The sequence below is a fragment of the Physeter macrocephalus genome, chromosome 7 (genome assembly GCF_002837175.3).
Source record: "Physeter macrocephalus isolate SW-GA chromosome 7, ASM283717v5, whole genome shotgun sequence".
NCBI classification, from domain to species: domain Eukaryota; kingdom Metazoa; phylum Chordata; class Mammalia; order Artiodactyla; family Physeteridae; genus Physeter; species Physeter macrocephalus.
The window spans coordinates 113,748,877-113,760,303 of NC_041220.1; the positions used below are offsets into that span (position 1 = coordinate 113,748,877).

At 43.4% G+C, this 11,427-nt stretch overlaps 1 long non-coding RNA gene across 2 annotated transcripts; it reads right to left on the reverse strand.

The window, feature by feature from the left end:
* Positions 1-2,111: 2,111 nt before the first annotated feature.
* On the reverse strand, positions 2,112-11,270 carry LOC114486607 (uncharacterized). Of its 2 annotated transcripts, none has more exons than XR_003680635.2 (4): positions 11,128-11,270; positions 8,955-9,071; positions 3,852-3,953; positions 2,112-2,355 (listed from the first exon to the last, which is right to left on the reverse strand). It is a non-coding gene; the product is annotated as an uncharacterized lncRNA (long non-coding RNA). The 2 variants fall into 2 exon arrangements; XR_003680636.2 differs by lacking the exon at positions 11,128-11,270 and adding an exon at positions 10,089-10,143.
* Between the last annotated feature and the right edge of the window lie 157 nt (positions 11,271-11,427).

Consider the following 11,427-nt stretch of genomic DNA (forward strand, 5'->3'; position numbering starts at 1 on the left):
TATTTATTTATTGGTTGCGTTGGGTCTTCGTTGCTGTGCGCGGGCTTTCTCTAGTTGCGGCGAGCGGGGGCTACTCTTTGTTGCGGAGCACAGGCTCTAGGCACGCGGCCTGCAGTAGTTGTGGCACGCGGCCTGCAGTAGTTGTGGCTCGCCGGCTTAGTTGCTCCGCGGCATGTGGGATCTTCCTGGGCCAGGGCTCAAACCCGTGTCCCCTGCATTGGCAGGCGGATTCTTAACCACTGCGCCACCAGGGAAGTACCGCCCCCCCCCGCCCCACCCCTTGTCTTCTAATTTTCTCAAACTCCTCCTGTCAGATGAAGGAGAGCTTTTGCGTGTGAAGACCCCCTGCCTGAGGGGGCGCATGTAGCTAGAGGTGGCAGCTGGGCTGGGGCTACAGATGGGGCGGGAGATCCTCGAGACTCCCCAGGCAGTGAGCTTTCAACTCAACTCCACTCCCCGTTAATAAGCACCCAGAAGTCATTTCCTTCTTTGCCACCTTCTCTTATCTCCCACCTCACAGTGCGAACAAGGATGCAGGAGGAGGAAAGCGGACTTTTTAACAATGTGTGAGGATACTGACTGGTGATCGGAGGAAGACAGGGAAAGGAGTTGCTCTGAGGGCTCAGCTTTTCCACATACATCCCCATATATACACACACATATGCTGTAGAATAATTAACGTGTGAATTACATTGCTAATAATTCTTCAAGTAGCTACTTCCAAATTTAAAAAACGTCTTTTTTTTCTAAATTAAGAGTTTTTACAGATGGGTTTTTTAAAAGAAATTATTTATTTTATTTATTTTATTTTTGACTGTGTTGGATCTTCGTTGCTGCACACGGGCTCTTCTCTGGTTGCGGCGAGCGGAGGCTACTCTTCGTTGCGATGCGCAGGCTTCTCCTCGCAGTGGCTTCTCTTGTTGCAGAGCATGGGCTCTAGGTGCGCGGGCTTCAGTAGTTGTGGCACACAGGCTCAGTAGTTGTGGCACATGGGCTTAGTTGCTCCGCAGCATGTGGGATTTTCCTGGACCAGGGCTTTAACCCGCATCCCCTCCATTGGCAGGCGGATTCTTAACCACTGCGCCACCAGGGAAGCCCACAAATGGGTTTTTACATGGTAGAATTTCTCAATCTTTTCTTCTCTGGTTTCTAAATTGTGTAACACATTTAGAAAGGCTTTCTGCACTTGATGGTTATATATATATTTTAATTATCCATGATATTTCTAGTTTAAACACTTAAATCTGTTACCTAAGGGAATTTAACCAAGTGCAAGGTGTGGACCATGGATCTAACTTCATTTTCCTCCAAGAGGCTGCCTAGTTCTCCCAACACCATTAAGAAAGAACCCACCAGTTATGAACAGTTTAAAGACTAGATGTGTGATGTCTATAGTTTATGAGTTTTTGCATGTGCTTTGCTAGTTGTATTTTATACTATTGCTACGGGAACATACAAAACAGGTTTAGATACATATTACATGAACTGCTCAGGAAAAAAATTTGCTCAATATGCTTAGATATATTCATAGTTATAAAATTGTGCCTTTGATGAGAAAATACAGTGAGGACACAAGGATGAAATAGTACTATTTGGTTAAAATAGTTAAGACAGCAGAAGCAGTGGTTAGCATATATGAAAAGTCAGCAGAAATTTTAAACCTCTAAAAACCTACATTTGAGCAGGACACATACGATTCTGGAGAAGAAGAATCTTGGAGGGAGGCAATTTGGTAAGGGCTTTCTTAGGTCAAAACGTAGGAGGCTAAGGCCAATTCTATTATTTTGGCAGGATCAAAAATGCTCAGTTCTCTGCCCCAGATGGGTATTCATAGAAATGGAGAGAATTCAGTTGAATTGGTGATGTAAGAGGGTGAAACACTCTATCCCTTACATTTTCCTTCATTTAAGATATTTTCCCTTAGTTGCCTATAAACATTATAATTATAATTAGCCTGGGGACTGGATTGCTTTTCAGTTGTACAATTGATTTTACCATTTCTTTATTTAATATCTAATTACACTAAATGATTTTTGGGAAAGGAGTGAGGAGCAATCTTTTTTTAAAAAATAAATTTATTTATTTAATTTATTTATTATTTTTGGCTGCGTTGGGTCTTCGTTGCTGCGCACAGGCTTTCTCTAGTTGCGGTGAGCTGGGGCTACTCTTCCCTGCAGTGCATGGGCTTCTCATTGCAGTGGCTTCTCTTGTTGCGCAGCACGGGCTCTAGGCACGTGGGCTTCAGTAGTTGTGGCTCGGGGGCTCTAGAGCGCAGGCTCAGTAGTTGTGGCGCACTGGCTTAGTTTTTCCGCGGTATGTGGGATCTTCCCGGACCAGGGCTGGAACCCGTGTCCCCTACATTGAAAGGCAGATTCTTAACCACTGCACCACCAGGGAAGCCCCGAGGAGCAATCTTTAAGCCAGTAAAGGCAACAGGAGTGGCTTTGTCACCCTCATAATCTCCATGAGTCCCCCAAAGACAACCCCAAACTCCAATAAGCTAAGGAAAACAAAGTGCTTTCCTTGCAAAAACTCCTCTAAGACCAGGACCCTAATTCTCAGCAATCTCATTAGAATTGCTGCCCCTTAAACCCTGTACCTAGAAAACCACGTCTTGATATCTCTATTTGATATATATAATTCTAAAATTATGTGACCATATTTTCCTAATTATGCCAATGCCCAGGGGAAAAAAGCAGATATTTTGATGAGATCAACACTAAAAATGTTCTGAGTACCATTAAGAAGAATGTTGTAATGAAAGTATTTTTCTTGTTATTCATTTATTCACATTCAATCACCAAGGAATAAATATGTTCCTGTTAGGAAATGTTAGCTTGCAAAAGTAGAAAACCAATTCAAATTAGCTTAAGGAGCAAAAGGATTTAAGGCTCATTTAACTGGAATGTCCAGAGGAAGAGCAGGCTTTAGGGTTGATTGTTTTCAGTGGTTCAACAGTGTGCTTCTCTCCATAGAGGTATTACTTTTATCCTCAGGATGGCTAAGTGTCTATAGAAGTTTTAGATTCACATCCTCAAACAGGAGAGCTCTTCCATTCCAGCATTCACTCCACTGGGAACAGCTTAGGCCAATGGTCCATGGACTGTGCTCCAAGGAATGGAAAATGGTGACTACACCAACAAGCGTGTGTGTGTGTGTGTGTGTGTGTGTGTGTGTGTGTGTGTGTGTGTGTGTGTTGGACATTGATTTGAAAATCTAGCACTGTAAAGATGAGGGAAGGAAGAAGCCATGCTGGGACAGCAGACAGCAAACATCTAGTGTAGAAAGTGTGTTCCACTCCATGGGAGATAAAAATATGAATCAAAGCAACTAGTGCTCTCCAAGACCTCAAAGGGAAATAGTTGAGATAAGATATATTCCCTGAATAACTACACATCAACGTGCTTTCAATACAGTATTACCTAACTTTGATGCTGTTATTCAAGTCCCGAGAGAGAACAATGTTACGTTTTGCATGACTTATGGGCAGGCCACCCTGGAATCACAGCACCTACATAATGAGAACACACACACACACACACACACACACACACACAATATATATATACAAAGAAAGCATTGGATAAGAAGAGAAAAAAGCTAGAACATCTAGATACTAATTTCTTTTGCTTGAGTATATTTGTTCTGTTTGTAACAAGTTTCTCATTCTGCATTGGAGAAAAAATGAAACATTATATTCTTCCTTCCTAGACCTCCCTTATTTTAGGATATTCCCATGTATTTTAGGGGTTCATGTGACTTGACTCTCACTTGGAAACTATCGCTGTAGTAGACTGAATAATGGCCCCCAAGAGATGTTCTGTCCAAATCCCTGGAACTGTGAATGTTACCTTATATCCAAAGGGACTTTGCAGATGTGACTAAATTAAAGATTTTGAGATGGAGAGATTATCCTGGATGATCCAACTGGGTCTGATGTAATCACAAGGGTCCTAATAAAAGGGAAGCAAGAAGGTCAAAGAAGGAGGAGATGGGATGACAGATATAGAAGCTGGAGTGACGCACTTTGAAGGTGGACGAAGTGGACCAGGAGCCAAGCAATGCAGGTGGTCTCTAAAAGCTGGCGAAGACAAGGAAACAGATTCTCCCCTGGAGCCTGCAGAAGGAACCAGTCCTGCCAACACTTTGCTTTTTAACCCCTTAGGATTCATTTTGGATTTCTGACCTCCAGAACTCTAAGAGAATAAATTTGTGTTTTAAGCCACTACGTTTGTGATAATTTGTTACAGCAGCAAAGGAAACTAACATAGTACCTCTCCCCCTGCTTCCAAACTCACCCCTTTGCTCTCTACCCTGCAGTCACCTTCGAGTGACCTTATATAATGCAACCCTGTTTGCTTAAAGTTTTTCACTGGCTCCTCATTGTTTAGAAGATTGCGTCCAAATTCCTTTACAAGTTGCCTTCATCTCCCTTCACTGCCATTACCTTCTCTCCCTCCTCATGTCTTCCCTTTCTCTTTCCTTTCACTGGTTCTCACTCTAGACCCTGGGCTTTTGCAATGCTGTTCCTCTCTCTGGAAGAGGGTGTCTACCTGTCTCAGTCTGGTAAATTTGTTTCAACATCTCCTAGACTATGAAGACATCAGGACTGCCCTAAACAGAGTTGATTGCTCTCTTTTCAACATTCCCATCACACTTTCTGTGCACCTTGAAGATACATAGCACATACCACCCTGTGTTGTCACTGTGCTGTTTACACCTGCTTCTCCTGGCAGGCACTGATCCTAGGCAGGAACACCAGAAGAGCCTGAGAAATACTTGCCAAAGGCATCAATGATCTTGCCTGTGTCACCCATCTTGCCTCTGGGTCTCCAGTGAGCAGTGCCATATCTCTTTTCCTCCTTGAGCATAATGCAGATGGGCTTTTAAATGGTTCCTTGGCATTTACCAAACAGACCTACATCTTCATAGGCTTCCACAGCCCTTGAATCATAGGGTTTCAAGCCAGAGAAATGCTCCAGGAGAGGCTGGGGTGGGAGGCCAGGTCAATGGATGTTTTTAGTTTGAGCGCAACCCTCGTACATATAGACACAAACACAGGAAGAGCAGGCCCAGCATGGGAGTATTTTCAGAAGAGAAGATAGATAAGAATTCCAAATCATAGGAAGTTAAAATCAACCTTTAGCCTTTAACTAATGATTTCAAAGCACTTTGAAAAAAAAAACACCACATGAGGGTGGTGATTTCCTCATTATTGTTTCTCACCCATCCCAGGCTCACGCTCCCCACTTCCTCATGTCTGCTTCCTGGGATTACCCCCAAACTATCTGCCTCCTGGTTCTTGTCTCAGGGTCTGTTTTTAGGAAAACCCAAGTTAAGGCATTGTTTAAAACCACATGGTTATACATTGGTGAAAGCCAAGACTTTATGATTTAGTTTATGGGGATGGAGCTAAGAAAATTTTCCTGCCCTTTTATTTTAAAGTCTCACTGCCTATTCTAATCATCTGGCAACTTTGAGGATACTCTGCTTCTCTTTCCCCTGACTGGCAGCAACTCCCTCTTGAGGGGCCATGTCAGCCTGCACTCCCAAGTTGTAACACCCAGAATCAAGCCAGATCAGATATAACACTAATGTAGGACTATCTAATGCAAACATGCCATTAAAAAAATAAAGACTGTTTTCTATCACTCTTGGACTTGACCTGTGAAGCTTTCAAATAGACACATGGAAACAATCACAATGAAAAGATTTCATGCATTTTTAGAACAAAGCTTATTTATTCAAAATATCTTTATATTTGGATCCCATCACATTACAAGATTTTAGAGAAACTCTTAGGTTTTATTCTCAGAGCTATAGATTTCTTATTTAATAATTTATGATGATGATGATGACGTAGAAATAAAGTGACTCAATTTGAGGGTTCAGTTATAATTTTGAATTATTCACTGGAGATTTTCCCATTGAATATATAAATTGATTCTATTGTCTGAGGATCCCAAAGCAGTTCTTGGTAACAATGATAACTTTTCACATTTTCATGGAAAGGTCAACTCCATGTAAAGTACCAACTGTAGAGAGGTTTTATTCTTTAGTCAAATGCATCAGAGCCATCTTGACTTTTCAGATTTTCATTTTTATAACTTAAAAAATATATATATATTTATTTATTTATTTGGCTGCGCCGGGTCTTCGTTGTGGCATGCGGGATCCTCATTGCCAAGTGTGGGATCTTTAGTTGTGGCATGCAGACTCTTAGTTGCGGCATATGGGATCTAGTTCCCTGACCAGGGATCAAAGCTGGGCCCCCTGCCTTGGGAGCATGGAGTCTTAGCCACTGGACCGCCAGGGAAGTCCTTATTTTTATAACTTTGTATATCAGAGAAAATTCATCACCTTGCTCCTTTTAAAGCAGATGCATCAGGACCTCAATGGTTAGAATAAAGAAGATTAAATTAACCCTGAGTTGTCAAGCCTCTGACTGTGGACTCCAAGAGCTAGGAGGGCCCAGATTTTCCAAAGAATTGAACTTTGGCTCTTGACTCTTAAGGGTAGTGTGGAGTCTCAACCTGGCACTCTTTAACCTGAATGGTGTCAAGAAAACACCCAGCTCACGTGTTGTCAACAGAAACAATTGACCCTCACATTTCCTCATCAAGACTTGATATAGGGACTTCCCTGGTGGCGCAGTGGTTAAGAATCCGCCTGCTAATGCAGGGGACGCGGGTTTGATCCCTGGTCCAGGAAGATCCCACATGCCGTGGAGCAACTAAGGCCGTGAGCCACAAATACTGAGCCTGTGCTCTAGAGCCCGCGAGCCACAACTACTGAGCCCGTGCATCTAGAGCCCATGCTCCTCAGCAAGAGAAGCCACCACAGTGAGAAGCCCGCGCACCGCAACAAAGAGTAGCCCCCGCTCGCCGCAACTAGAGAAAAGTCTGCACGCAGCAAGGAAGACACAACACAGCCATACATAAATAAATAATTGAATCATAATAAAAAAGCCTTGATTATAAGCAAAGAGTGTCTCTGTGTGTTTCTGTAGAAACAGGAGATTCTCTACCCCTACCTTCTCAAATCCATTTTAGGTCTGAAGCTGAGCTACTCTATGGGTACAACCATGGCTCCTGGAATCAAACACATTGACCGTAGATCAGAAAGAAGCGGTTTAGTCTGCTTCTGCACTCTTCTTATATGTTTGTCAAATATGAATATACTGTTATCAATCTACATACCTTAAAACAGTGAATTTTACTGTGTATAAATTATACTTCATATGTAATTAAACTTGAATTTTAAAAAAATAAATCAGTGCTTAGGAAACAGGTTTCTATGAGGAAAGTCTGAAATAAATGGGTTTATTTAATTCAGAGAAGATAAATTTGGGAGTACTTTCATAATGTTGGAAATCTCAATGCCAGTTTTCCCCTCCACCTTAAGGGTCACTCTGCACCATTATATTTTGTAAAAAGGGAAAAACTTAGATTCAACCATGAGTAGTTTAGTTGGCGTCAGGATAGTATGCAGTGGGCTTTGTCATGCCAATTCCAGAAGATGCACATAGGGTGGTTATTAGTCCACTGGAGTCCAATGTTTTTTAAGGACTTCTTGTCAGGATGATTTATGCAGATACACTTGTTATTCTTTTAAGTGTCCATGAGGTACCTGTTGGAAAATAAACACACACACACACACACACACACACACCTATATGCATCTCCCAAGGACCAATATAAATTCTCAGAAATAATATGTACCAAACACATAAAAAGGAAGAAAATCCTTTCCCTAACTGACTTATGATTTATAAGGTTTAATCTGTCCACAATAAAATTGGCTCTTAATCGCTCCATCACTGACCCCTCAATGGCAACTTCCTTAGCTACATGAGCACCCTTCTCGTTTCAAATCTTTAAGCCAGTGTTAATGAAAATATGGTTCTCTTCCTTCTCCCGATCTTTGGCTTGGTTGTACTTTGTGGCTCAACACCCACCAAGAGGTGACCCCAGTTTCTCAGGTAAACATGTACAGTTTTTAACTTTATAAAAGGGGGTATCCTGCTGCCCGTAACCTTTTGGACTTATCGTTCACTTATTATTATATTGATAAGATTTATCCATATTGTTGTGTGGCATTGCAGTTCATAATTTTTTAATGGTGTGTCGTTGATCTTCCATAGTTTGTTAATCTACTTCACCACTGAGGGGCATTTGTGTTACCGGGTTTTTACTATTATGAACGGCACTGCTGACAACATGAAATACGAGAGAAGACATGGATCTGCAGGATCGCTTATAAATTCCTGGTAAGAATATAAATCGGGGTAACGACTTTGCTAATAGTTTGGCATTGCCTACTAAAGTTGAACACGCACGTACCCCAAGCACTCAGCAATTCAGTCCTAAGCATGCACTCCACAGAAACTAGTGCAATGTGCAATAGAGACGCAGAAAAGAACAGCCAAAGCAGTGGGGCAACGTATTTGGGAAAAGTTCAGAACCCTCAGGCTCAGGGAATGGGGCTGGGCTGGGCTGGGGGTGGAAGAGCCCTGAGGTGGAGAGCAGCAGCCTTCAGAAACCCAGGCAGGCACTCACTCTCTACAGGATAACTCCTCCAGGCCTTACCCCCGAGGGGGAAGCAGCTTCCAGAGGGAGCTTGGATGTCATTCCTAGCCCCAAGAACTTGGAAATGGAGGAGTGGTGGGAAAGTAACTGCCTGAGGTCAGTTAGTCGCCGCCTGCCTTTCTCAGCCTAACCTTTTACACTGTGCTATGACTGTTGGGGGCACCTGGAGCTGAGGTCCGAAGGCACTGGGTGTCCCAGGGCACTGGCGAGGGTGGAGCCAGGGCACAGCCCGACCACGTCCACTCCTATTTTCTCCTTTCCACACTGAGCTGGAAGGCCTCCTTCCCGGACCACCCTAGCCCCACCGTCAGACACCAAATTCAAAACACCCCCATCCAGGGAGGTCTGTTTCCTCCATTTTCTCACCATAGCTTCTTCAACCGCAGTCTCTGAGGGGAAGGAATCCACCGCTGTTCAGCATCTGGGTGGGATGTGTGGGTGTTTTCAAGTTGACACCTCGGAGCGCACTTCACCGTTTCCTGCCTAAGGGTAGATGTACGTCTTATGTAGACAGGTTTCTTGTGGTTGCCATTCCATGATTACTTTCTTTTTATAACTTTTTAGAAGACTTTTTCTTCTTTTTTCTTTTTTTCTGACAGCACGAGGGAAAGATGTTGTAAAATGCTGGGGACTTCCCTTGTGGTCCAGTGGTTAAGACCCTACGCTTCCACTGTACGGAGCGCCAAGGGGGAGAAACACCAGGCTTAGCGGTAAAATGTTGAACACGTTCTCTTTGAGATGCAACCAGACAAGGGTGTCTACCGTCACCAGTTTTGGTGATGATCGTATTAGATGTCCTAGCCAGTGGAGTAAAGCAAAAGAAAAAACAAAAGATACAGGGATGGGCTTCCCTGGTGGCGCAGTGGTTGAGAGTCCGCCTGCCGATGCAGGGGACGCGGGTTCGTGCCCCGGTCCGGGAGGATCCCACGTGCCGCGGAGCGGCTGGGCCCGTGAGCCGTGGCCGCTGGGCCTGCGCGTCCGGAGCCTGCGCTCCGCAACGGGAGAGGCCACGACAGTGAGAGGCCCGCGTAATGCAAAAAAATTTAAAAAATAAAATAAAAAAGATATAGGGATGACAAAGGAATAAATAAAACTGTCATTATTCTCAGACGATGTAATTATATATGTACAAATCCAAAAGAATGGACAGTTTTTGGAATTTGCAAGTGGGTTTAGCTAGTTTACTGAAATCAGTCAATTTTGCAAATTCAACTGAACTTCTAAACACCAAGAACAGTTGGAAAACAAAAACTTAAAAAGATGCTGTTTACAGTGGCACCAAAATACATCAAATACCTCTGAATAAACCTAACAAGATGTAGACTTGGAGTTCAACAAGGCATGGATGTCTTATTTCAGAACAATGAGGAGTAAGTCTTGAATTTTCTTTTCTACTTTAGCTTGTTGTTCTGCCTTGGAAATAGAGCTCTCCCCTTGCTCTCCCTGAGGAGCACCCCTCCACGCTCTATTCACAGTGAGCCCAGGGTAAAGCCTCTGTACCTGCTCGCCTGTACTGCCCCAAAGGAGGTCTTCCTATTCAGTCAGGTGAGTGCCAACCCTCCTCAGAAGGATGTCAGCAAGAAACTCACTGTTGTTCATGGCTTCACTAGAAAAGGCCAATATATATAAAATATATATAATTATATATATATAATATATATATTATATATATTATATATATATAATTCCAATATATATAATATATATGGATAAAGACCACATGTTAAGATTTTCTCTATCACATGTTAATGTCCACCAAAAAGCATCCACCCCAGAAGAGGCACTGAACAACCAAGAGGGCAAAATAACTTGGCCGGTTGACATCAGCCCAGCCTTTGACATTAGCCAGCTCACAAAAGGCATAACGGCACACGAGCAGAATGGCCACGGTGGCCGAGGTGGCAGCAGCTTCTTTTCAGGAGACAAGCACTTTCTGAGTACACGAGTGCCCACAGGAGTGCTGATCTGCGCTGTGAAGAGTCTGATTGTCTTGGAATCAATCTTGTACCCTAGAGGCAAACCACTGAGACCTCTATATTCTCTCCTCTCCGCCAGCTCCTGGGAATCCATCTCAGCACTATCCAGCTTGCATCCACAGTCAGTTATATGTTTAGGAGGAACACCTATTTAATAATGAGACTTTGCATTTCGACAGCATTTTAACTTATGATGAACTCAGAAAGGAAGCTTTTTTACATTTAATTGATTTCTCAGCTCTCATGCAACAGCCCTAGCAAAATTATGATCTCTTCTTTACAGAACAGAAACCAACACACAAAACTTAATAACTGTTAGGAGGGCAATAAGACACTGGGAAGCCAAGGCTAAAACTCAAATTTCTTCCAGGTCAGTACATGAGCCTCCAAGTGGATGTCTCAGGGCACCAGCACTTTTAAGGAAGAGATTCTTGAGGTTCTGGGTTTCCTCACTTCCCTTTTGCCAGTCTCCGGTTAGAAATGTGTGTATGTGTCAGGGGTTGTGCAAAGGTGATAAGCTGGATGAGAAGAGGAACATGATTGGTTGAAAGTTAATTTCTCACCTAACAGGTAAGTGACTTGCCAAGGTGAGTAGCCAGAGCCGAGGTCTCCTGACTGTGAACGCAGTGCTTTGGCTACTACTGCTGCTGAAACCAACGACACGTTGAGGAGCGCTTCTGGGTGTACTCCTTGTTTGGCCTCTTCACCTCCACCCTCGTCCCCACAGGACCACGATTCACCTAGTTCCCCAACAGAAGTCCAAATTATTCATTCACTTTTTTTTTTTTTTTTTTTTTTTTGCGGTACGCGGGCCTCTCACCGTCGTGGCCCCTCCCGCTGCGGAGCGCAGGCTCCGGACGCGC